This window comes from Gopherus flavomarginatus, chromosome 10, assembly GCF_025201925.1.
Source record: "Gopherus flavomarginatus isolate rGopFla2 chromosome 10, rGopFla2.mat.asm, whole genome shotgun sequence".
NCBI classification, from domain to species: Eukaryota; Metazoa; Chordata; order Testudines; family Testudinidae; genus Gopherus; species Gopherus flavomarginatus.
This window is the reverse complement of record NC_066626.1, coordinates 4,335,773-4,359,811: the sequence shown is the minus strand read 5'-3', so window position 1 is coordinate 4,359,811 and position 24,039 is coordinate 4,335,773.

The window sequence follows — 24,039 nt, the reverse complement described above, 5'->3', positions numbered from 1 at the left end:
GTGACCACCTAGGTCGCCTAAATGGAAGTGCCGGCCCTGGTTCCAAAACATTTTGGGAGAGACATTAAACATCATGTTACATGGCTTAAGTCAATCTCTAACTATTAGAGACCAGGATCAGATCCAGTATGGGTGTGGGTTATCCCACACCTGGTTCTTGACCTTCATCTGAAGCATCTGGCACTGGCCATTGTCAGAGATAGGATCATGGGCTAGATGGGCCTCGGATCTGATCCAGTCTGGCAATCACTATGGTCTTTTCCCTTCTGTGTATTTTCTTCAGTATGTAAAAGGATTCATGCTTAACTCTATCTTTGTATCTGTTTTCTGTGATACTGTTCCACCAGCCTAGATTGCTCCAGTCCTCCAGAACTGCCCAAAGAATGCTCCCTTTCTGCCTCTTCAACACAGAGCTGCTCTGGGCTGCACTGCCACAAGCTACCCATGCCACCTGCCCTGCTGCTGGGTCAGAGGCAGGAAAGTGGGACCAGGGAGCAGCAAAAAACAGAGGGAGCCTCCCAGGAGGTTGAATGGAGAGTGTGGGACTGGTCCCATGCCCTTTATCTTCTCTCCCAATCACAACCCTTCTCCAAACTCAATGGCCTTCCTACAAACCCAAGACACCGATGACCATTTCTGAGATGCAAGAGACGTTAGGCCTAGCTGTTGTCATAAGGGCTAAATATCAGAAAATTCCTAATGGAGATTATGGTGAGACCAGATCGATCCCTTTCCAAGGCCAGTAGTGGGAGCTCTTCTATTGGGATGAATGTGCAGATCACTCTCCATTAGTACTATCATTATGTGACTAACATACTAGATATGACTAGTGGGAAATTTTCCATCAAAACTGTTTTTCTATAGAAAATACAACTACATTTTTTCATAAAAAGTGTCTGCTTTCCATGGGAAATTTAGATTTTTCATTAAATAAAGAACACACAAAAATGAATTTGATTTAGACAGGCTGCTGCACTGCCTATGAAAGATGTAGTTTGGTTACCTTAAATCCATAGTCTCTTCAATTAGTCTATTGGTCAGGCTCCCTGGTCAAACCACATCTCTCATGCTGCACCACAGCTTGGGACTCCCATGATGCCCCACTTCCCCAAAAGGAAGAGTGTAGTGCATCATGAGAGATGTCATTCACCACTCACTCATGCCCATCACCTCAATCGGGGTATGGGCCGCCAACAACAGATCTCAGAGTCCTCTATCCTGGGCCATTTGTTCTAACTGGTTCCAGGTATAGCCCATTTTTTTGCTATCAGCCTGAAGGTCACGTCGCCAGGTGTTTCTTGGACGGCCTCTTTTCTGGCAACCTGCGCCGTCTTTCCTGACTCGTACATGGTTTTCACATTCCATGTGCCTATGGTAATCCTCCTGGTTGCAAGAAGGTTAATCGGCTTAGTGGCTTCTTCACGGCTTTTACCACTCAGTGTCATGCATCTTCGAATTGAAGACCCTTCTTTTTCCAGGGTAAAAGTCTCTGTTGTCTCTATTGTTGGCGTTTCTGTAGCAGGTTAATTTTTTTACGGGGTGGAGTTGCTAGCCCCACGCCCAACCCTCCTCCTTTATCCTGACTTGGGACAGGCAGATGGCCCCAAAGGACCTCTCTGGTGGAGTTTCATGAGAGATGTAGTCCAACTAAAGAGCCCTGTCCCTAGAGAAGAACGGGAGCAGTGGGAGTAACAACCTGAACTACAACTCCCATGAGGCAGCACAGTATTTCCAAATAAAAAATATTCTATTTTGTTGGCCCAAATACTCTGATATTCAATTTTTTCCTGAAAAATAGAAATTTTCAGCAGAAAATGTAGACACAAAAATTATTTGTTTTTCTCAACATTTTCCAACTAGCTCTGCTCCTGTCTCTTTGATTGCTGAGAGTGTGGTGTGTTGTAAGGAGCTATGTGGCTCTTGCTACCTAAGTCCAGACTACCTCCTGGTGTAGCTCCGCTAACCCATTGCCTCTTGTTTTGTATTTATTTCTGTTGGTGAACATTACCCAAAGTTTACACCTGTCTGTGCTCCCTCCCCAGACTTGACTTCATTTATTGTAGGAACAGGCAGAGAGTAAGACATCATTTAGTTGAAACTGCTATTCAAATAAAGACACCAAGCAAGCAAAAGAGAGTGTTAGGAAGAAGTACTAAAATAGATACTGATACTTAACATATCTAACCATGTATTATTATGACTATTATCTCTACCCTCCTCTTGTTTTCCCCGGCTAATGTTTATCATACTCCCTTGTTGTGTCTTGTCTTAAATCAGGCCTCTCTCGTGGAATCACTTGTGTGTGTGAATAGTCCAATTGGCCTAGTCTTGACTAGTGTAATAGGGCATAATTCTCCAGCCCCTCTTCTTTTAGGGTACACTCCATATAATTTATTCAAGTCTTCTCCACCAACTCCTATAGAGTGCAATACCTATTACCATCAGCCCCTGTTCATCAAAGCCCTGGGAGGAAAAGAGGTCTCCCTTACATGAATCAGATTAGGGCAGGGTCAAACCCAGACCTGCCCTACCAATAACATTTCCTTCCTGCTTTTTATCTAGATAGTCATCTGAGGGGCCAGTTAGTTCCTTAATTTACCCAGCCTCCCCATCTGATTAGCTATTTCATCCCTATTTCCTCAATCAGCTGTCACTAGGGAAAGTAATTGATGCTACAATGATCAGAGGGCTAATCCATCTTTTAGACCTCAGCACTCTATCACAACCAGGAAGAGGTCATGACTGACAACATGTTATGGCTTTGTCCTTTGTGCAGACACCTTTTAGCACATTAGCTAGTTGTGGTCAACCGTGTGAAGAATTCTAGGGTCGACCATTAACAGTGTTAATACCTGTTAAAAGCTTTCTACACCAGGAACAAAGCCATGGCTGGTGTTGTATTAGCCAACATGATGTCAATCATGACTGCTTTCCCTAGTCAAGCCATTGCCTTTGAACTAATAGATTTTACAGCTTACTTCTGAGTCAAAAAATTAAAAATTCACCACCAAAAAATAAAAATGACGCACATACTACTTTAAAATTCTGCATAGTTTATTTGTTAATAAATAAATATGGAGGCTCTGCATAGCAGTGTGGAGCACAGACTACTGGCTGCCCGGAGATGGGAGATCACTCTGCAGTGTCCCCCAGGACACAGACTCTGTGCTGAGGCTACACAGTGCAAGGGCCGGGCCTGCCCCAGAAACACCCCAGGACCCTGCCCCTCCACACCAGGCACACCAAGATAGCAAGCAAGAGGGACAGAATCTCAGACACATCCCCAGCCCTGGCCCCCAGTCTGGGTGTGGGGCAAGCAGGTTCACCTTGGCAGGATCCAAGTGTCATAAACAGATAGCTAAGGGTTAATGTCTCTTTCACCTGAAGCACCTGACCAGAGGACCAATCAGGAAACCGGATTTTTTCAACTTTGGGTGGAGGGAATTGAGTGTCTAGGGTCTTTGTTTTCTGGCTGCCTGCTTGCTCTGAGCTTTGGAGAAGTAGTTCTACTTTCTAGTCTTCTGTTTCTAAGTGTAAGGACAAAGAAATCAGATAGTAAGTTATATGGTTTCTTTTCTTTGGTATTTGCATGAATATAAGTGCTGGAGTGCTTTGATTTGTATTCTTTTTGAATAAGGCTGTTTATTCAATATTCTTTTAAGCAATTGACCCTGTGTTGTATCATTTAATACAGAGAGAACATTTGTACTTATTTTTCTTTCTTTTTATATAAAGCTTTCTTTTAAGACCTGTTGGAGTTTTTCTTTACTTCAGGGAAATTGAGTCTGTACTCACCAGGGAATTGGTGGGAGGAAGACATCAAGGGGAGATTTGTGTGTTGGATTGCTAGCCTGACTTTGCATTCCCTCTGGGGGAATAGGAAAGTACTTTTTGTTTTCAGGATTGGGAACAGAGAGGGGGAGTCTCTCTGTGTAGTTTCACAGAGCTTGTGTCTGTGTATCTCTCCAGGAGCACCTGGAGGGGGGAAGGGAAAAAGGATTATTTCCCTTTGTTGTGAGACTCAAGGGATTTGGGTCTTGGGGTCCCCAGGAAAGGTTTTTCAGGGGGACCAGAGTGCCCCAAAACACTCTAATTTTTTGGGTGGTGGCAGCAGGTACCAGGTCCAAGCTGGTAACTAAGCTTGGAGGTTTTCATGCTAACCCCCATATTTTGGACGCTAAGGTCCAAATCTGGGACTAAGGTTATTACATGGTGTGCAGCTGGTGGGACTAGAATCCAGAAGCCAGTAGGAATATTATATTTTTCTTTTCTCTGCTAAGGGCTTTTTAGCAGAGAGGAACAGTTTGGTTTTAAAAGGGAACCAGAGAGAATTTTTTTTTTCTGCTCTCTCTGGCAGTTTGTGGCTTGCATGTTAAGCAGAAGTCGTTAAGGACTATTAACAGTCTTTTGTCACACAATAGCACTCCCATTGAGAGTCGTACCAGCACTTATAGGCATGCAAATAAAGTGGTTTTTCTGGTTTCCCTTCATTGAACATTAGCTAGAGAGAGAAAAGGAAAATTAGCTAAAGGCACTGTTGCTAGGCAGACTTCAGGAGGCAACAGAGAACCTGCAGTTCAGAAGATAAACACCGGAGAGCACCCCAACACCAGAAAACAGGAATCATGACTTCTAAGGCAAAAATTGCGGCCGAAGAACAAATCAAAGAAGCTGAACACAGGCGACAGATGGAGATGAAAGAAAGAGAAGAACAAATCAAAGAGGCAGCACACAAAAGAAAACTAGAAGAAGAAGAGGTGGCCCACCGCCGAGAAATGGAAAAGCACCAAAAAGAAATGGAAAAACAACAAAAAGAGAATGAAGAGAAGGAAAAACAGAGAAAACATGAACTGGAATTGGCAAAAGCTGGGCTGCATGTGCCAGCCAACCCTAACAACCCGGCGCCCATTATTGCTCCACAGCACAGGAAATTTCCCACCTACAAGGCAGGTGATGACACCGAGGCCTTCTTGGAAAATTTTGAAAGAGCCTGTCTTGGGTACAGCATTCCCGAAGACCAGTACATGGTAGAATTGAGGTCACAGCTCAGTGGACCTTTAGCAGAGGTGGCAGCTGAAATGCCTAAGCACCAAATGAATGACTATAAACTTTTTCAAACCAAGGCCAGATACAGGATGGGGATAACCCCAGATCATGCCCGTCGGCGTTTCAGAAACCAAAAGTGGAAACCAGAGGAGTCATTTCCCAAACACGCCTACTACATCGCAAAAAACTATGAGGCCTGGCTAACAGGAAACAACATTCAAACCTTGGAAGAACTGAACCTCCTCATACAAATGGAGCAGTTCTTGGATGGTGTTCCTGAAGACATCACGCGGTACATACAAGATGGAAACCCCAAGAATATCGCTGAGGCGGGGGAGATTGGAGCCAAATGGATGGAACTGGCAGAAAGCAAGAAAGCTACTGTCAAGGGGAACGATTACCCCAGGGGGCACACAGACCATAAACCCTACAACCGAGGACAGCCAAAGACCCCACATACCACCCAAGTAAAGCCACAGATCCCCTACCCTTCAACCTCACCAGTCTCCAGTAACTCACCTCGGCCCAGTGACCCATCAGATGGAAGATGCTTTAAGTGTAATGAACTGGGACATATCAAGGCCAACTGTCCCAAGAACACCATGCGAGTGCAATTCATTACACCACCATCACACCAAAGATCCCCAGGCCCGGATGCCTCTCAAATACCCTTGGAGCGAAGGGAAAATTTGAGAGTGGGCGGAAAGAAGGTTACTGCGTGGAGAGACACGGGGGCACAAGTGTCAGCTATCCACCAATCCTTCGTTGACCCCAAATTCATCAACCCAAAGGCCAAAGTTACAATTTACCCCTTCATGTCACAAGCTGTAGACTTGCCTACAGCTCAACTGCCTGTCCAGTACAAAGGCTGGTCAGGAATGTGGACTTTTGCAGTCTATGACAATTATCCTATCCCCATGCTACTGGGGGAAGACTTGGCCAACCAGGTGAGGCGGGCCAAGAGAGTGGGAATGGTTACACGTAGCCAAACCAGGCAAGCTTCCAGACCCATTCCTGTTCCTGAACCGTCCACAGAGGCCCCGTCTGTGTTACCAGAAACCCAGACAGAGGTAGTGGACCCAGATTCCATGCCTACCACTGAAACAGCCACAGCATCTCCAGTCCCAGGCCCGGAACTGGAACAGCAACCAGCACCAGCAAGTGCAACCCCATCTTCAAACTCAACGCCAGAGGGCGCCAGCGAGCCAGAACTGGCAGAAGCAAAAGACAACCATACCCAAAAGGCTCAGCCAGAGCCTAAAATACCCTCAGGTGCACCAGCGGAGAGCGGTTCACCAGCAACGGAAACAACCCCATCACCTACATCACTTCCAGAGGGACCAAGCCCAAGTCCACAGTCTGAGGAAGAACTGGTGACCCCAGCCTCAAGGGAACAGTTCCAGACTGAGCAGGAAGCAGATGACAGCCTTCAGAAAGCTTGGGCGGCGGCACGGAGCACCCCACCGCCTCTCAGCTCTTCTAATCGATCCCGGTTTGTTATAGACCAAGGACTTTTATACAAGGAAATTCTTTCTGGTGGACACCGGGAAGAATGGCAGCCGCAAAAACAGTTGGTGGTTCCAACTAAGTACCGGGGGAAGCTCTTAAGCTTAGCCCATGATCATCCCAGTGGCCATGCTGGGGTGAACAGAACCAAGGACCGGTTGGGGAAGTCCTTCCACTGGGAGGGGATGGGCCAGGACGTTGCCAAGTATGTCCGGTCTTGTGAGGTATGCCAAAGAGTGGGTAAGCCTCAAGACCAGGTCAAGGCCCCTCTCCAGCCACTCCCCATAATTGAGGTCCCATTTCAGCGAGTAGCTGTGGATATTCTGGGCCCTTTCCCAAAAAAGACGCCCAGAGGAAAGCAGTACGTACTGACTTTAGTGGACTTTGCTACCCGATGGCCGGAAGCAGTAGCTCTAGGCAACACCAGGGCTAACACTGTGTGCCTGGCCCTAACAGACATCTTTGCCAGGGTAGGTTGGCCCTCCGACATCCTTACAGATTCAGGGTCTAATTTCCTGGCAGGGACCATGGAAAAACTGTGGGAAACTCATGGGGTGAATCACTTGGTTGCCACCCCATACCACCATCAAACCAATGGCCTGGTGGAAAGGTTCAATGGAACTTTGGGGGCCATGATACGAAAATTCATCAACGAATTCTCCAATAATTGGGACCTAGTGTTGCAGCAGTTGCTGTTTGCCTACAGGGCTGTACCACATCCCAGTTTAGGGTTTTCACCATTTGAACTTGTGTATGGTCACGAGGTTAAGGGGCCATTACAGTTGGTGAAGCAGCAATGGGAGGGGTTTACGCCTTCTCCAGGAACTAACATTCTGGACTTTGTAAGCAACCTACAAAGCACCCTCCGACACTCTTTAGCCCTTGCTAGAGAGAATCTAAAGGATGCTCAGGAAGAGCAAAAGGCCTGGTATGACAGACATGCCAGAGAACGTTCCTTCAAGGTAGGAGACCAGGTTATGGTCTTGAAGGCGCAACAGGCCCATAAGATGGAAGCATCATGGGAAGGGCCATTCACGGTCCAAGAGCGCCTGGGAGCTGTAAACTACCTCATAGCATTTCCCAATTCCTCACTCAAGCCTAAAGTGTACCATGTTAATTCTCTCAAGCCTTTCTATTCCAGAGACTTACAGGTTTGTCAGTTTACAGTCCAGGGAGATGATGCTGAGTGGCCTGACGGTGTCTACTACGACGGGAAAAAAGACGGTGGCGTGGAAGAGGTGAACCTCTCAACCACCCTGGAACGTCTGCAGCGGCAACAAATCAAGGAGCTGTGCACTAGCTTCGCCCCATTGTTCTCAGCCACCCCAGGACGGACTGAACGGGCATACCACTCCATTGATACAGGTAATGCTCACCCAATCAGAACCCCACCCTACCGAGTGTCTCCTCATGCCCAAGCTGCTATAGAACGGGAAATCCAGAACATGCTACAGATGGGTGTAATCCGCCCATCTACCAGCGCATGGGCATCTCCAGTGGTTCTGGTACCCAAACCAGATGGGGAAATACGCTTTTGCGTGGACTACCGTAAGCTAAATGCTGTAACTCGTCCGGACAACTATCCAATGCCACGTACCGATGAGCTATTGGAGAAGTTGGGACGTGCCCAGTTCATCTCTACAATAGACTTAACCAAGGGGTACTGGCAAGTACCGCTAGATGAACCTGCCAAGGAGAGGTCAGCATTCGTCACCCATGCGGGGGTGTATGAATTCAATGTCCTTCCTTTCGGCCTTCGAAATGCACCCGCCACCTTCCAGAGGCTGGTAGATGGTCTACTAGCTGGACTGGGAGAATTTGCAGTTGCCTACCTCGATGATGTGGCCATTTTTTCAGACTCCTGGCCCGAACACCTACTACACCTGGAAAAGGTCTTTGAGCGCATCAGGCAGGCAGGACTAACTGTTAAGGCCAAAAAGTGTCAAATAGGCCAAAACAGAGTGACTTACCTGGGGCACCAGGTGGGTCGAGGAACCATAAACCCCCTACAGGCCAAGGTGGATGCTATCCAAAAGTGGCCTGTCCCACGGTCCAAGAAGCAGGTCCAATCCTTCTTAGGCTTGGCCGGATACTACAGGCGATTTGTACCCCACTACAGCCAAATCGCTGCCCCACTGACCGACCTGACCAAAAAGACCCAGCCAAATGCCGTTAAGTGGACTGATGAGTGTCAAAAGGCCTTTACCCAACTTAAGGCAACGCTCATGTCTGACCCTGTGCTCAGGGCCCCGGATTTTGACAAGCCATTCCTAGTAACCACGGATGCATCTGAGCGTGGTATAGGAGCAGTGCTCATGCAGGAAGCAACAGATCACAACTTCCATCCTGTCGTGTTTCTCAGCAAGAAACTGTCCTGAGAGGGAAAGTCACTGGTCAGTCAGTGAAAAGGAATGCTATGCCATTGTGTACGCCCTGGAAAAGCTACGCCCATATGTTTGGGGACGGCGGTTCCAACTACAAACTGACCATGCTGCACTAAAGTGGCTTCATACTGCCAAGGGGAACAACAAGAAACTTCTTCGTTGGAGTTTAGCTCTCCAAGATTTTGATTTTGAAATTCAACACATCACAGGAGCTTCTAATAAAGTTGCTGATGCACTCTCCCGTGAGAGTTTCCCAGAATTCAGTAGTTAAAAAGTGTTCTTAAAATGTAGAAGTCTGTTAGTTATATACTTAGGAGTATATGTAAAGGTGTATGTGTTGTATTAATCTGTTTATTTTCAAGTTCTAGAAGGAAATCGCCGCCAGTGAGCTTCCCCACTGTCTGCAATTTGGGGGGCGTGTCATAAACAGATAGCTAAGGGTTAATGTCTCTTTCACCTGAAGCACCTGACCAGAGGACCAATCAGGAAACCGGATTTTTTCAACTTTGGGTGGAGGGAATTGAGTGTCTAGGGTCTTTGTTTTCTGGCTGCCTGCTTGCTCTGAGCTTTGGAGAAGTAGTTCTACTTTCTAGTCTTCTGTTTCTAAGTGTAAGGACAAAGAAATCAGATAGTAAGTTATATGGTTTCTTTTCTTTGGTATTTGCATGAATATAAGTGCTGGAGTGCTTTGATTTGTATTCTTTTTGAATAAGGCTGTTTATTCAATATTCTTTTAAGCAATTGACCCTGTGTTGTATCATTTAATACAGAGAGAACATTTGTACTTATTTTTCTTTCTTTTTATATAAAGCTTTCTTTTAAGACCTGTTGGAGTTTTTCTTTACTTCAGGGAAATTGAGTCTGTACTCACCAGGGAATTGGTGGGAGGAAGACATCAAGGGGAGATTTGTGTGTTGGATTGCTAGCCTGACTTTGCATTCCCTCTGGGGGAATAGGAAAGTACTTTTTGTTTTCAGGATTGGGAACAGAGAGGGGGAGTCTCTCTGTGTAGTTTCACAGAGCTTGTGTCTGTGTATCTCTCCAGGAGCACCTGGAGGGGGGAAGGGAAAAAGGATTATTTCCCTTTGTTGTGAGACTCAAGGGATTTGGGTCTTGGGGTCCCCAGGAAAGGTTTTTCAGGGGGACCAGAGTGCCCCAAAACACTCTAATTTTTTGGGTGGTGGCAGCAGGTACCAGGTCCAAGCTGGTAACTAAGCTTGGAGGTTTTCATGCTAACCCCCATATTTTGGACGCTAAGGTCCAAATCTGGGACTAAGGTTATTACACCAAGTGTGGAGGGGTTCAGTGTGGGAGGATGCAGGTGTGGGGTAAGAGGTTTCTGTATGGGGCTATCGGGATGTGGGAGTCTGGGTGTGTGGCCGAGGAGTGATGAGGGCAGGAAGTGGGGAGGTGTGATGCAGAGCTTCCTGAAGCTGGGTGAGGTTTCTGGGGATGGGTCTTGTCACGGACTCACAGATCGTGCCCACTCTTGGCCCCGTATGGATTGTGGGGGGTGCCCCTTTCAGTGCGACAGCCCTTCTCGGGGATCCACTCTCTCTTGTGTTCAGGCCCCTCCACCTCCTGGAGCCACACCTCTCTGAGCCTTAGCACACCTGTTTCTCGCTGTGGGCCCCCTTAGAGAGTCCATGCGCTCTGGACCCCTCGGGCCTCCTCACCCCCCAAAGGGGTTGATGCAACCCTGTTCTCTAGACCAGAATGACTCTCAGCCAGCATAAAACAGGAGGGTTTATTGAGAGTCGAACACAGCACAGGAAACTCTCAGGGCCTCAAGCCTGGCCTCCCTCAGCACAGCATCCCAGTCCCCCTGCAGCCAGGTGGGCTCTGCCTGCTCCCCCTCTCCAGCCCCGACCCCCCTGCTTCCCAGCTGGGCCTCCGATATCCCTGGCCCCAAGCCTCACCTCTGTCCATTGTCTTCTCTACAGGTAAACAGGGTCGTAAACAGGAAGGCCTGGGCCTCCTCTCCTCTCAGCCCTCCTCTGGCCCCTCTGGCTGGAACCGGCTGGTCAGGTCACCGGGGTCCTCTCTTCACAGCCCATTGTCCTTCCACTGGCCAGAACCAGCTGTGTCTCCTGAGCCAGGTCTCTGGGTCACCAGGTCACCAGTTGCTGGGGTCTCCATCCTCCAGGCCATCGGCCGGGGTCCCGAGTTTCCTCTCCAGTCCTCTGTAACAACAAACTCCCTCTCCCTTCACCTCGTTAAACCAATAACACCCGGGGACACTGAGTCCCACCCCCTGTGCATGCAACCCATTGGAAAACACAGAAAACCCCAAGAAAACCCCCCACTTCGTCACAGGTCTGCCCCAACCCCAGCTGCTCCTTGTATGGGAAGAGGAAGTCCCATCCTCCCCAGCCCAGACAGGACTAGCAGTGGGGCCCCGGCACAGGGTAGGACCCACTGGCCAAGGTGTCCTCAGCCTTGCACCCCTTTACCCCCCCGATGGTTTTTACCTCTCAACCAACTGCTCCAGGTACCTGAAATGATGCACCCACACTGTTGGAGAGGGGCGTGTGACAGCTCTTGTGGCCTCCCCTTGCTTACTGAATAATCTTTATAGAAGCCACATTGGAAAAATGAGCTAGAGAAGAAGGATGGCTCAGTGACTAGGGGACTAGTGTGGCTTTTAGGGGACTAGCATCAACTCACTTCTTTGCCAACAGTTTCTGTCTCATTTTTAAAGCCAGCTGAGATACTACTCTTAGATCTCAGACATCAGAGTAAAGCGGATTGCTTCCAGGGGCAGAAAGGCATTTCCCTTCTCCTCTCTCACTCTGTATGTACAGCATTACTCTATTGGGTTAGAAGCTCTTGCTTCCTTCTGAAACCTCAGCTATTGGTCTCTGCTAGAGGCAAGGTACATTACTAGAGGGACAAAATCTTCGATCCTTGAGGGCAGGTGAACTATTTGTTCTTGTCGAAGGAGATCTTGAGGAGGAAGAGGAGTTAGCAGGATCTCCACACTGAAGCATTCTGAAAAGGAACATTTATCTAGAAGGAAACATGGATGTGGCCAATATTTTCATATATCTTTTTCTCTCAAGTTAGGTTTTAAGAAGAGTTTCCTCCTGACAGCTCAGTTTTTTCTGCTTCACCTGCCAATGAAGTTACATTTGAAGACGTGATATCCTAATTGACTGTGGCCCATTTGGACAGAGATGCCTGGAGATCCCCAGCTGTCAGGCAACCTAACTGGGCTCTCAGGACCTTGTTAATCCTGTCAGAGCTGGTGTGAGGTGCCCACCCATCACAATCCCATCACAATCCCCACTTGGTTTCACACAGTTCAGGTCCTTGCCATGTGGCAATATGTATCTGTAACCCTTCTGCCCCTCTGAGTTGGCAGCAACAAGGGCCGGGTTCAGTATCCAGGGGTTCCGTTTCAATAACACAATGCATAACCGGCTCGAGCCCCCACCCAGTGACCTGGGACACTTACATACCACACCCCCCAGACGCCTCTAGGAGGCAATGCTTCCCATCTCGCAAGCACGAAGTCTGAGTGTAGCAAAATCCTTTTAATAAAGGAAGGAAACAATGTGGCATCCCATTGGAGAAACACCACAAACAGGCTTATAACACAAAACAAAAGCAAAAACCCACCTCCAAGTACATTTGGCAGTGTCCTTTCCCCCTTAGGGTCTTAAGCCCAATCACCCCAAAGTCCAAGAACCCAAAAGTCTCTGGTCAGTGCCACCCCAGAATTCAAAAGTTTATTTGCAGGGTTTTACCCCCCCCAGCCTGGGTGGAAATGTGGGGGGGGGAGTCCACACAGGGTGTTAAGCGGCACCTTACATGGGCCAGGACCAACTGCTCCGCCTCTCCATGGAGTTCTGCTGCAGCCTTCACCATGACCAGCTCCACTACACCAGCTGTGCCACTTCTCCAGCTGTCCCTGCAAACCGCTTCACTCTGCTCACTGTTCCATGGGCTGCTCCAACACACTGCAAACTGCTCCACTCTGCCAGCCACTTAATGATAGATCTTTAGGCTTCCTCACTAGTTAACAAAGCACTCAGTGATTTCAGCTCTTAGTAGTGGAGCCCTGGTGCTGGTGCACCATTGGCCCAACATGAATTCAGCTCAGCAGTCTCTAGATGGATTCCTAATAGAATCAATATTAGCTCTACTCTTTTACAGTGGAGAAAGGAGAATGTGCAATTGGTGTTCAAGGCTCTCAAAAGGGGCCCTATACCATCAGGTGTACATACACACCAGTCCCCAACCTCTCTCAATTCACTGGGTATTGGAACCCATGTCCCTTGTCTAGCAAGTGTCACTTAAGTTATATTGAGACATCTCTGTCATAAAGCAGTCTCGTAGTTCCTCATTCACATAATCAGGTGGCAACACTTTATTTATCCTGCCCCAATAACAAAGACATTGGGGATCCCAGAGCTGTCAAAATAACCATCCCAGGCTGCCTTGGGCTATGCTGGGTGTGCCCATGCAAATACCTGAGAATTCACACATCCTGAAATTCTTTCCACACTTCCCATAATTCACCACCAGATGTCAGGGTAGAGCTCATCCTGACTCTGCTTACAAGTGTTTTATGAAAAGTTTGGTAATACATTAGTCTGTGACCTAGCTAGACTAGATGTTCAGATATTAAGGATCAGAAATGTAGCTAGACCACAAGCGTTTCAATTACATAACTTAAGACAATGATTCAGTTCAGCTCTGGAAACTGCTCTCCGAATCTCTGTCAAATGGGGAAGGGAAACCACAGTAATCTCAGCTAACAATCAGTGTAGGAACTTGGCCTCAGACCTTTCAGGAAGTACCCAACTCCCACTGAGCTGGAGGGAGATTGTAGATGGGAGTTCAGTGCCCAGCTCCCACTGGAAATCAGTATGACCTGGGCACTAATTCCTGTTTGGACCTTTGAAGATCCCCTTTACATGCCTAGATCCTTGAGGCTGAGACTGGGGCCTCCATCGGTAGGACATGCCCCCTAGCATTTCTAAATGGGAAGAATGGCCCAGTGGTAAAGGTGCTAATTGGGAACGCAGGTTGAAGTCCTTGCTTTGCCACAAACATCTGATATGACCTTGGTCCTCATTTAATCTCTCTCTGTCTGTGTTCCTGATTTGTAAAATGGACATAAGAGCAGTGCCCTGCCTCATAGGGGTGTTGTGAAGATAAATATGTTAAAGATTATGAGGTGCTCAGATACACTGATATAGAATTAAAGGTCAGTAATATAATTAATGCCAATCGACCTAGGTTTATGGAAAATAGATCTTGTCAAACTAATTTGATCTCTTTTTTGATGAGATGACAAGTTTGGTTGATAAAAGTAATAGTGTTGACTTGGACTTGTGTAAGGTGTTTGACATGGTACCTCACAACATTTTGATTAAAAAACTCCAGTAATATAAAATTAATATGGCACATATTAAATGGATTAAAAGCTGGATAATTGATAGGTCTCAAAAGGTAATTGTAAATGGAGACTCATAAGGCGGTGTGTTTCCAATGGAGTCCCACATGAATCAGTTCTTGATTCTATGCTAGTTAACATTTTGATCAATGACGGAAGAAAACATATAGTCATAAAGTTTGCAGATGACACAAAAATTGGAGGAGTGGTAAATAATGGTGATAGCTCACTGATACAGAGTGATCTAGATCACTTGGAAAACAATATATGTTTTAATACAGCTACATTTGAATTTATACATCTAGGAACAAAGAATGTAGGCCATACTTACAGGATGGGGGACTCTATACTGGGAAGCAGTGACAGAAAAAGACTTGGGGTCATGATGGATAATCAGCTGAACACGGGATCCTAGTGTGATGCTGTGGCCAAAACTTGGATGCATAAACAGGGAAATCTTTAGTAGGAGTACTGATTTATTTTACCTCTGTATTTGGCACTGGTGTGACCACTGCTGGAATAGCGGGTAGAGTTTTTGTGTTCACAATTCAAGAAAAATGTTGCTAAATTGGAGAAGGTTCAGAGAAGACCCACAAGAACGGTTAAAAGATTAGAAAGTTTGCTTTATAGTGATCAACTATTTAGTAAAAAGAATGAGGAGTACTTGTGGCACCTTAGAGACTAACAAATTTATTTGAGCTAAAACCCACTTCATCGGATGCATGCAGTGGAAAATACAGTAGGAAGATATATATACACAGAGGACATGAAAAAATGGGCGCCGCCATACTAACTATAACAAGAGTAAACAATTAAGGTGGGCTATTAGCAAGAGAAAAAAACTTCTGTAGTGATAATTAGGATGGCCCATTTCCAACAGTTGACCATAAGGTGTGAGTAACAGTAGGGGGAAAAATTAGCATGGGGAAATAGGTTTTACTTTGTGTAATGACCCATCCACTCCAACTCTTTATTTACTAATTCCCTTATTCCCTCCAGAAAATGCATAGTAGCCTCCAGAGTAATCTACTGGAAAAAGTCCTAGAGAGCAGAGAGATAGCCTTTAAGCAAGTATCTGGCATCAGATCACTGCAAAATTAGAATTATTGTTGTTATTACCATTTATATTATAGTAACGCCTAGAGTCACCAACTGAGATCAAGGTCCACTGTGCTAATGCTGTACAAATATATAGTATGAGTGGCATTCTCTGCCCTGAAGATCTTACCACCTAAACAGAGAAGACAGAGAAAGGATGGGAGAAGAAACAGATGCACAGAGAGGTAAAGTGATTTGCCCAAGGTCACATGGCTGGCCCATTGTAAAGATGAGCATAGAACCCAAGTTACCTACCTCTCAGGCCTCCACCTAAGTACCTTCCCCTTGCCAAGCTCCCACCACATTCGAAAGAGGAATTGGCAAGCAACTGTACAGTGAGCTCCTATAGGCAAGATGAGCCTGGAGACTTCATTGGAGTTACATGCTGTGGTGTTCCTCTTTGAGAGAGTCTGCCTAAATGCAGGTCCCTGTGTCTTGATATAATGTCTGGAAATGCATGTCTCCACTGTAGCGGCAGAGGGGAGGGGAAAAGGAGGTTGGTGATAGCCAACTGGCTGACATCTGCTGATGTTATGAATAGCTGTCTTTCAAAGAAGTTCAGGAACAGCAGGGATGTCAGCCCAGGTCGGCCCTCCAGACAACAGAGGCAGCATTGCATATGCTTGAATGATTGAAGTGGGCATAACAGAGCAGTTGTTATGCAAGCAGAGAGAAATGGAGGGACACATCAGAAGTGCTGCCATTCCCAGTTGCTTCCACTGTATGGAACCAAGGAAGACCCTGCCTCCCTTCCATCCCATAGGAAAGCAAGGAAAGCCATCCTGGTGTGTGCAGATGATTAGCTCACAACTTTCTCATTTGCAAGGATGCTCCAGAAGCAGGAAGGAATGAGCTGTGAAATGCACTCTGTGAAGCTCAGATGAATAAGTCATGAATTCATTCACCACTGCCCAACATCTGCTGTTGTGCTGCCAGGCAGATCAAACCTTTACAGTTTAAAAAAAAAAAAAGGACAGCTTTAGGCTTACAATACATTTCAGTCCAGACCGGTTTGCTTCTTAAAGAAATGGCACCATGGCAGTGTCATCACATGGAGTCTGCAAGCCCCTTCCCAATGCAGCGCTGGGGACCTGCCACAGCCCTCACACTTCCCAAGAGCTTTAAGGGCTGACTTTTCCAGAGCGAAGTAAGGCCTCTAATCAGTGACAACCATGGGCTGTGAGAGAGGCTGAACTCTTCCTGCTCAAAAGGGAACTGCACTCCAGTTGCATCGCCTCTTAGTCTGGGACTTTGTACACTTGAGAAGTTCTGTGGATCAGAAGAAGAATACTTGGTCTGCGATAGTCAATGGCTAACAGAATACAGAAGAAACATTTCCCAGCATCTGTTAGTTACGGGCCAGGTTGTGTCCTCAGGAGCACGGGAAGGGTTCAAAGTCTAATGCAGGATTCCAACTGGCAGCCCTCTCTAATGCAACAGCTTTCCCTCCCCCTGACAGGGTTCATAATGTGGGTAATATTTTAGTGATGCATAGATCTTTTGCTGGTGAATTTCGCCCCTTGAGACTAGGGGAACAGAGATGGTTGAAATGTCATGTTCTCTATGGCAACCCAAGGGGAAAATCTGTTAAACGGTTGATTCTTGTAGGACAACCCCCTACTGATGTCGAGTCCCTAGTGGAAGACAGACGGAGACCCGTCCTGCAGAGCTGGTTTCTTCCTTCCTTCGTCCAATTGCCCTGCCAACTCTCGTGATATTTTGGTGATTTTCCTCAACCCCCAGCTTCTGGAGTCATCTGGTTACACGGCAATCTCAGGTTTTGTTTTTAAAATAAGTTTCTAGTCCTTGTTGGCTCCAGACACAAGTTCATAATAGACCCAAGAGTAAGCTAAAGGCTCAAAAAGCAGATGGCAAAGAAAAAGAAACCACACAATCATTATTTTAAAAATATCTGATTTTTAAGGCAATCTCATGATTTTTTGAGGTCCGCCACATGAGTTTTGAAAACTGGAGATTGGCCATATTGGTCTTATCACAGAAGGTGGCGAGTTGGTTATTCTTACTGCAGCGATCTCTTTGTAGCAGATTTCCCTGGAGCAAGAAGAGGCCACTATGCCTGATAGGGGCTATAGGACTCCATTTTGGGTCATGCAAGGAATGCTGCTGTTTATACCTTTGCACAGCACCATCTGATGTTAGGAATTCAGGACTGCAAGGAAGGCAACACTACTGCTTCCCAATGATGAGTGGTGAATGGTTAGTTTTGTATTGGTGGGGCCCTGTACATCTTTCTGGCCAAGTGATGGAAAAGGTTAATGGAGGAGAGGGTGAAATACATCCATGGAAAAAGAAGAGTAAAGGAAAAAAACAACCTCCCCAAAAGCGCAGAGATCACAGTATGGGATAACTTGACATAGCTAGATCCTAGTGCAAGAACTGAGCTCTTCTCTGGAACACAGCAGTGGAGTTTGGCAGAGTGGATGCCAGTTCTCATTTTGCCCAGGCTTTCCCAAGGCAACATCTGCCTGGCTGACAAAGGTTCCAGCTGTGTGAGTGTTGTCTGGACAGATAGACCATACAACAGGCTCCGATCAAACAGCACAATAACCACAGACTCCTTTAGAAGCGACGGCACTCGATCAGGTTTATTGCCAATGAAGCATGGTGCTAATGCCCCAGCTCAGTGGTTACAGGTACACTAACATATGTATGCCCGTGACAATGGACCAGCTCAGTCAGGGGCAGGACTTTCCACTGCCCCCTAGGCCAGACAAAGGGTTAAAGTGAGGTATTCCAACATTTGTAGATTGAGACAAACACTCTGGGATAAACAACTTACGTATCACGTTACGTGCTTTATGACGTTTGTTACCTCCCCTTGTACTCTTCTCCTGATGTTTCAGACAAAACATCCCTATACACCACGTCTTTGTACCTTGCCTCATGATGTTTCCAACAAATATCTCTGTTCATCACTTTTGTCAAACCATTTCATTAGGTGCTTGGCCAGGGTGTTCTTGTGCTGGCCGGCTGGGATGCATTTACATATTCAGTGTGTTTTAGCAATGCTAGCAATACTAGTGCTGAGTTCACGGACTGGACGCTGACTTGTCGGCAAGCATCTGCTCTTGACAGGGCCTGACTGTTGCTCATAGCATAACTTTTGCTGACTTTGGTTCAGGCCTCAGGACTTGCACGAGGACCATGCTTCAGGTTCTCTCTTTCAACTACTTTCTCCCACTTTTTGTGTTTTTATGGGGAGGGTGTTTCCCCATCATCCTAGAAAAGCATAATGCATGGACTGAAGATGACCCAGTGGGTTAAACACTGTTATGTAGTCACCTTACTTTACCATCCATACATCCATGCCCCAACTGTCCTTTAGTCTGCACAGTCCCTTGTATGACCAATGGATAGATTTTATTTTCCAATTGTGTTTAATCCTTTATGGTGGGCTTGGGAATGTTAGGTCCAGCGCCATGATTGAGCAGTGGGGTTCATAATTCATAGATTCAAGGGCTGGAAGGGACCTCGAGAGGTCATCGAGTCCAGTCCCCTGCCCTCATGCCCTAATTGTGCTTTGATGACCTTTGGGTAGTATTATAAAGGGAGCCACCTCTTGCACTTAGTTGGTGGTCAATAACATAGACTTTGGTCAGGATTATAGATTATATTTGTCATCGGGTTTATACTTTTATAGAATATATATAGATAGATAGATATAGGATTACATGATAGTTTACTTGAATGTATATAAATGAATACACAGCTCAGGGGAGTCACCGGTGGACAAGGAGAATGGAAAAGATGTCACTCAGGTAAATGAACAATTTAGAAATAACGTTAGAGGATTTGTGTGTGTGTGTGTGTAATGGGGTTAGGAATCAGGGTTGTGAAAATCTAAAAATTTCTTGTTTCTTTTCTGAAAATCTCTCAACAGCTCAACAATGCCTTTCTAGAGGACCCAGAGGTACGGGACAGCGTTGCATCAAACAGCGAAGATGAACCAGGTCCACCTTGTTTTTGCTTAACGCTGATACAAATTGTTGAAGAGGACTCCGAGGATGATGGCTATGAGGAGTTTAGGAGGCGGCTTGGCATGGAACTAACTGAGCCAGTGCCAAGTTTTGAGCATAAACAAGTCATGTGGACTACTGTACACGTTGCTGTTTTTGCTGTTCTTAATCACTGTCTCAGGGAAAAGCTTTTTGAAGATTGTGAGGGCTGTGTCATAGATGCACCAGGCCAGCAGCACCATGACTGTGTGACTTGGACTTCAGTGCATATAAACTGGAAGCTCTGGGGCCTGTGTGCTGAGCTGTGTTTGGAAAGCTTGTTAAAAACTGTTATTGCCATAGGTTATGCCAAATAATGTTTGTGCTTAACTCAAGAACATTTAGCGCAAAGGGTGACCTTGATAAATGCTGTGCAAATCCGTGGACACCCTGATCATGTTTTAAAGAAAATGACCAAACTGGAAGATGCCTGCTTACAACGTTTGTAAGCAGAGTCAGGATGAGCTCTACCCTGACATCCGGTGGTGAATTATGGGGAGTGTGGAAAGAATTTCAGGGAATGTGGAAAGGAATTTCAGGTATTTGCATTGGCACACCCACCTCACCCAGCACAGCCCACGGCAGCCTGGGATGGTTATTTTGACAGCTCTGGGATCCCCAATTTCTTTGTTATTGGGGCAGGAAGAATAAAGTGTTCTCACTCTGATTATGTGAATGAGGAACTACGAGACTGCTTTATGATAGAGATGTCTCAATATAAATTAAGTAACAGTTGCTAGACAAGGGACATGGGTTCCAAAACCCAGTGAATTGAGAGAAGTGGGGGACTGGTGTGTGTACCTGATGGGATGGGCCCCTTTTGAGGACCTGGAACACCAAATGCACATCCTCCTCTCTCCACTGTTAAAGAGTAGAGCTAATTTTGATTCCATTAGGAGTCCATCTAAAGGCTGCTGAGCTGAATTCATGTTGGGCCAATGGTGCACCAGCACCGGGGTTCACCTACTACAAGCTGAAATCGCTAAGAGCTGAGCTGAGATCACTGAGTGCTGTGTTAAATAGTAGGGGAGCCTGAAGACCTATCGCTAAGCGGCTGGCAGGGCGGAGCAGTTTGCAGCATGTTGGAGGAGCCCATGGAACAGTGAGTGGAGTGGAGCGGTTTGCGGGCACGGCTGGAGTGGTTCGCGGGCTGGCTGGAGGAGCGGCACAGCTGGTGTAGTAGACCTGGTCGTGGTGAAGGCTGCAGCAGAACTCCACAGAGAGGTGGAGCAGTTGGCCTTGGACCACGTAAAGTGCCCCTTACCACCCTGTGTGGGCCTCCCCTCCCATTTCCACCCACGCTGAGGGGGGTAAAACTCTGCAGATAAACTTTTGAACTCTGGGGTGGCACTGACCAGAGACTTTTGGGTTGTTGGACTTTGGGGTGATTGGACTTAAGACCCAAAGGGGGAAAGGACATTGCCAAACATACTTGGAGGTGGGTTTTTTGCTTATGGTTTGTGTTATAATCCTGTTTGTGGTGTTTCTCCAATGTGATGCTGCATTGTTTCCCTCCTTTATTAAAAGTATTTTGCTACACTCAGACTCTGTGCTTGCAAGAGGGGAAATATTGCCTCCTAGAGGTGCCCGGGGTGTGTGTGGTATGTAAGTGTCCCAGGTCACTGGTTGGGGGCTCGAGCCGGTTATGCATTGTGTTATTGAAACGGAACCCCTGGATACTGAACCCGGCCCTTGTTGCTGCCAACTCAGAGGGGAAGAAGGGTTACACGTTATATTGACCATCTGGTCTGCACAAAAAGTTACAGAACTCTGCTTAAGAAAAAGACTATTTGTAAGAAATCTAAAAGGATTAAGTTAGAGAATGGTGAGGGCAATGTGATGGAGTAGGGACTGTCTGTGTGGGGGATGGGAGAGCAGGGGATGACTGTAGGTGAGGGACAGGACCTAAGCCTGTAACCTGATCCAGGTAGGGGGGAGGGGTGTCAGCACCTTTGCTGTAGAAGCTGGACAAAGGAAGGGGCCGGCTGGAGGGAATTAGGTTAGTTCAGTTTCAGTTTGGGGCTGGGTGGTTGGAATTCAGGGAATCCCAAGCTGGGGACTAAGCTTCCTGAATCTCCAGAGGGACTCGATTGAGGGGTTCTGGCTGTACCTACAAGCTCTGCTGTAGCCTGTGTTCCTGTTGTCCAATAAACCTTCTGTTTTACTGGCTGGCTGAGAGTCACTGTGAGTCCCAGGAAAAGGGGTGCAAGGCCCTGACTCCCTCACACTCCGTGACAGGGACAAATATGCGATATAAAACTTGGTAGCTGTAAATTAAAAAAAAATCGATTGAAAAGGGCTTTCTGACTATCTATGTTTTTGTTAGAAGGTCTCTGTGGCCCTTAAGTGAGCTAAAAGTTTGAATGGAGCATCTTGGCTTGTTTTGAAGGAGCTGTGTGTCTTTTAAATAAAAAAATATAGTTTGTGAGAACCTAGCTCTTGTCTTTTTGTGTAAAAGAGACCAATTTACAGCAAAAAACTGAAACGTATGTTCATAGAATATCAGGGTTGGAAGGGACCTCAGGAGGTCATCTAGTCCAACCCCCTGCTCAAAGCAGGACCAATCCCCAAATGGCCCCCTCAAGAATTGAGCTCACAACCCTGACTTTAAGCAGGCCAATGCTCAAACCACTGAGCTATCCTTCCCCAAAAGATACATTGTAGAACCTTGTGGGGAGGGGGACCCTAAAAATGTGTTGACAAAAAAAAGCAGGGATGGTTCAGACACGTTTGAGTACAATAGAGCTGATACACCCTGTTGAACTGAAGTTTTAACACCCCTCCCCCCCCACTGAATAGCCAGGGTGACTGTGATTACCCACCCTTGTTGCCATTAAGGTTAATCGTGTTAGTGATCAGTAATTAAATTTGATGGGTGTATACCCACAGTAAAGGAGGTGGGTGGGTGAGGATGGTGAGCTCTGGTTAATAGGAAACGAAAGAAAACCCCAGGAGTTGGTAGAACTCTATTGGACAGTTTAAACAAAATCTCAGGAGTTGGTAGAATGCTATGGGTCACTCTTTCTAGCAACTCAAAGTCATTAAAAGTTTAAAATAATATAATTTACAAAAATAAACAAGGATCTAAACCCAAACTGAAATGTTTCCAGGGTTCATAAATCTCCACCATACTTTAGAACAAGCTTTTGCTCTAAAGAAAATCAAACATTTAACAGCTATAGGTATTTGTAGGATGCTTACTATGGTTGTGATATACCCATTTTATTTAAAAAACAACCCCAAAACTTTAAGCATGAAAGAAACATATGTAAAAAACAAACAAACAAATAAGTCCCAAGACATTCCTTGATATCTGCAAGGGGCCCCCACTTGGGAATCGGTACGGTAACATTAAGAATTGTTATGTATTGTGATTTACTGCTTAATAATATAAGAAGGCCCTACAGAAAAAAAAATAAACTATATCAGGGTGTCCAATAGGGTAGTCTTTGGTTTTGTTTACGAAAGGGTAAGCCCAGAGCCCTTTCAATCCCGGCCGCGGCTCCGGCGGCCAAGCTGGGGCCAGGATTTAAAGGGCTCAGAGCTCCCTGTGACTGCGGGCAGCCCAGTGCCCTTTAAATCCTGACTGCGGCTGAGATTTAAAGGGCTCAGAGCTCCCCGCCACTGCAGGCAGCCGAGAGCCCTTTAAATCCCAGCCGCGGCTCTGGCAGCCGGGCTGAGGCCAGGATTTAAAGGGCTCGGGGCTCCCTTCAGCAGCAGGAGCTCTGAGCCCTTTAAATCCCTGCCCCAGCACCGCAAAGCTTGGGGTTCCCCCCAGCGGCCGGAGCCCCGTGCCCTTTAATTTGCCCCTAAGCCCTGGGCAGCTCCCAGCCACCTCTTCAGCTGGGAGCCTCTGGTTGATTTAAAGGCTCTGGGTCTCCCAGCCACAGCTGGTGCCCCAGAGCCTTTAAATCTTTAGAGTCCATGCCCCCCTCAGGACTCAGGCAGTACCAGTAAGGCCTGTAAGTTACTTTCACCCCTGGCTGTATCTGTATATTTTCTGTGCGAGAGGTATGCAATAGCCACTGAATAGATGGAGGAGTTGAATATCTCTTTTTCTGTCTGTGGTACTTGTCTGGAAGGAGAAGAGCTACCGTGTTAGGCTCCAGAAACATAAACCTGTACATAGCCATGCAGACAGATGCCAGCGTTATGTACCAGAAAGGATCTAGACACAGTTTTATTTTGGTGAATTTGCCAGGGCCTCTCTCTGTCTCTCCCATCTCTGCCATTTTCATAATCTCTTTTCTGTATAGGATACAGGTCTGTCTCGAAATTTTGCCATTCTGCTGACAGTAATACTCAAGCTCTTTCTGCAAGCCAAAGTCTCCAATCTGTAGTCCCGATACCGGCCATCTGTTTATCCCCCAAGCGCTGTCCCCTCTTTTGTTTACGCCTTACCTGATGTGTACCCTTGAGGGTGCCCCTTTTACCCAGGCCCTTCCACGAATAGTCATGCCTGCTCAGAGCCAACCTTTGGAAAAACTGCAGTATTTTTCAAAAAGTCACCCACAAGAGCCTTTGCATTTTTGATGTAGTTTCCAGCCCTCCTTTCTTTTAGAACTCCTGAGGATACAGCGTCCAT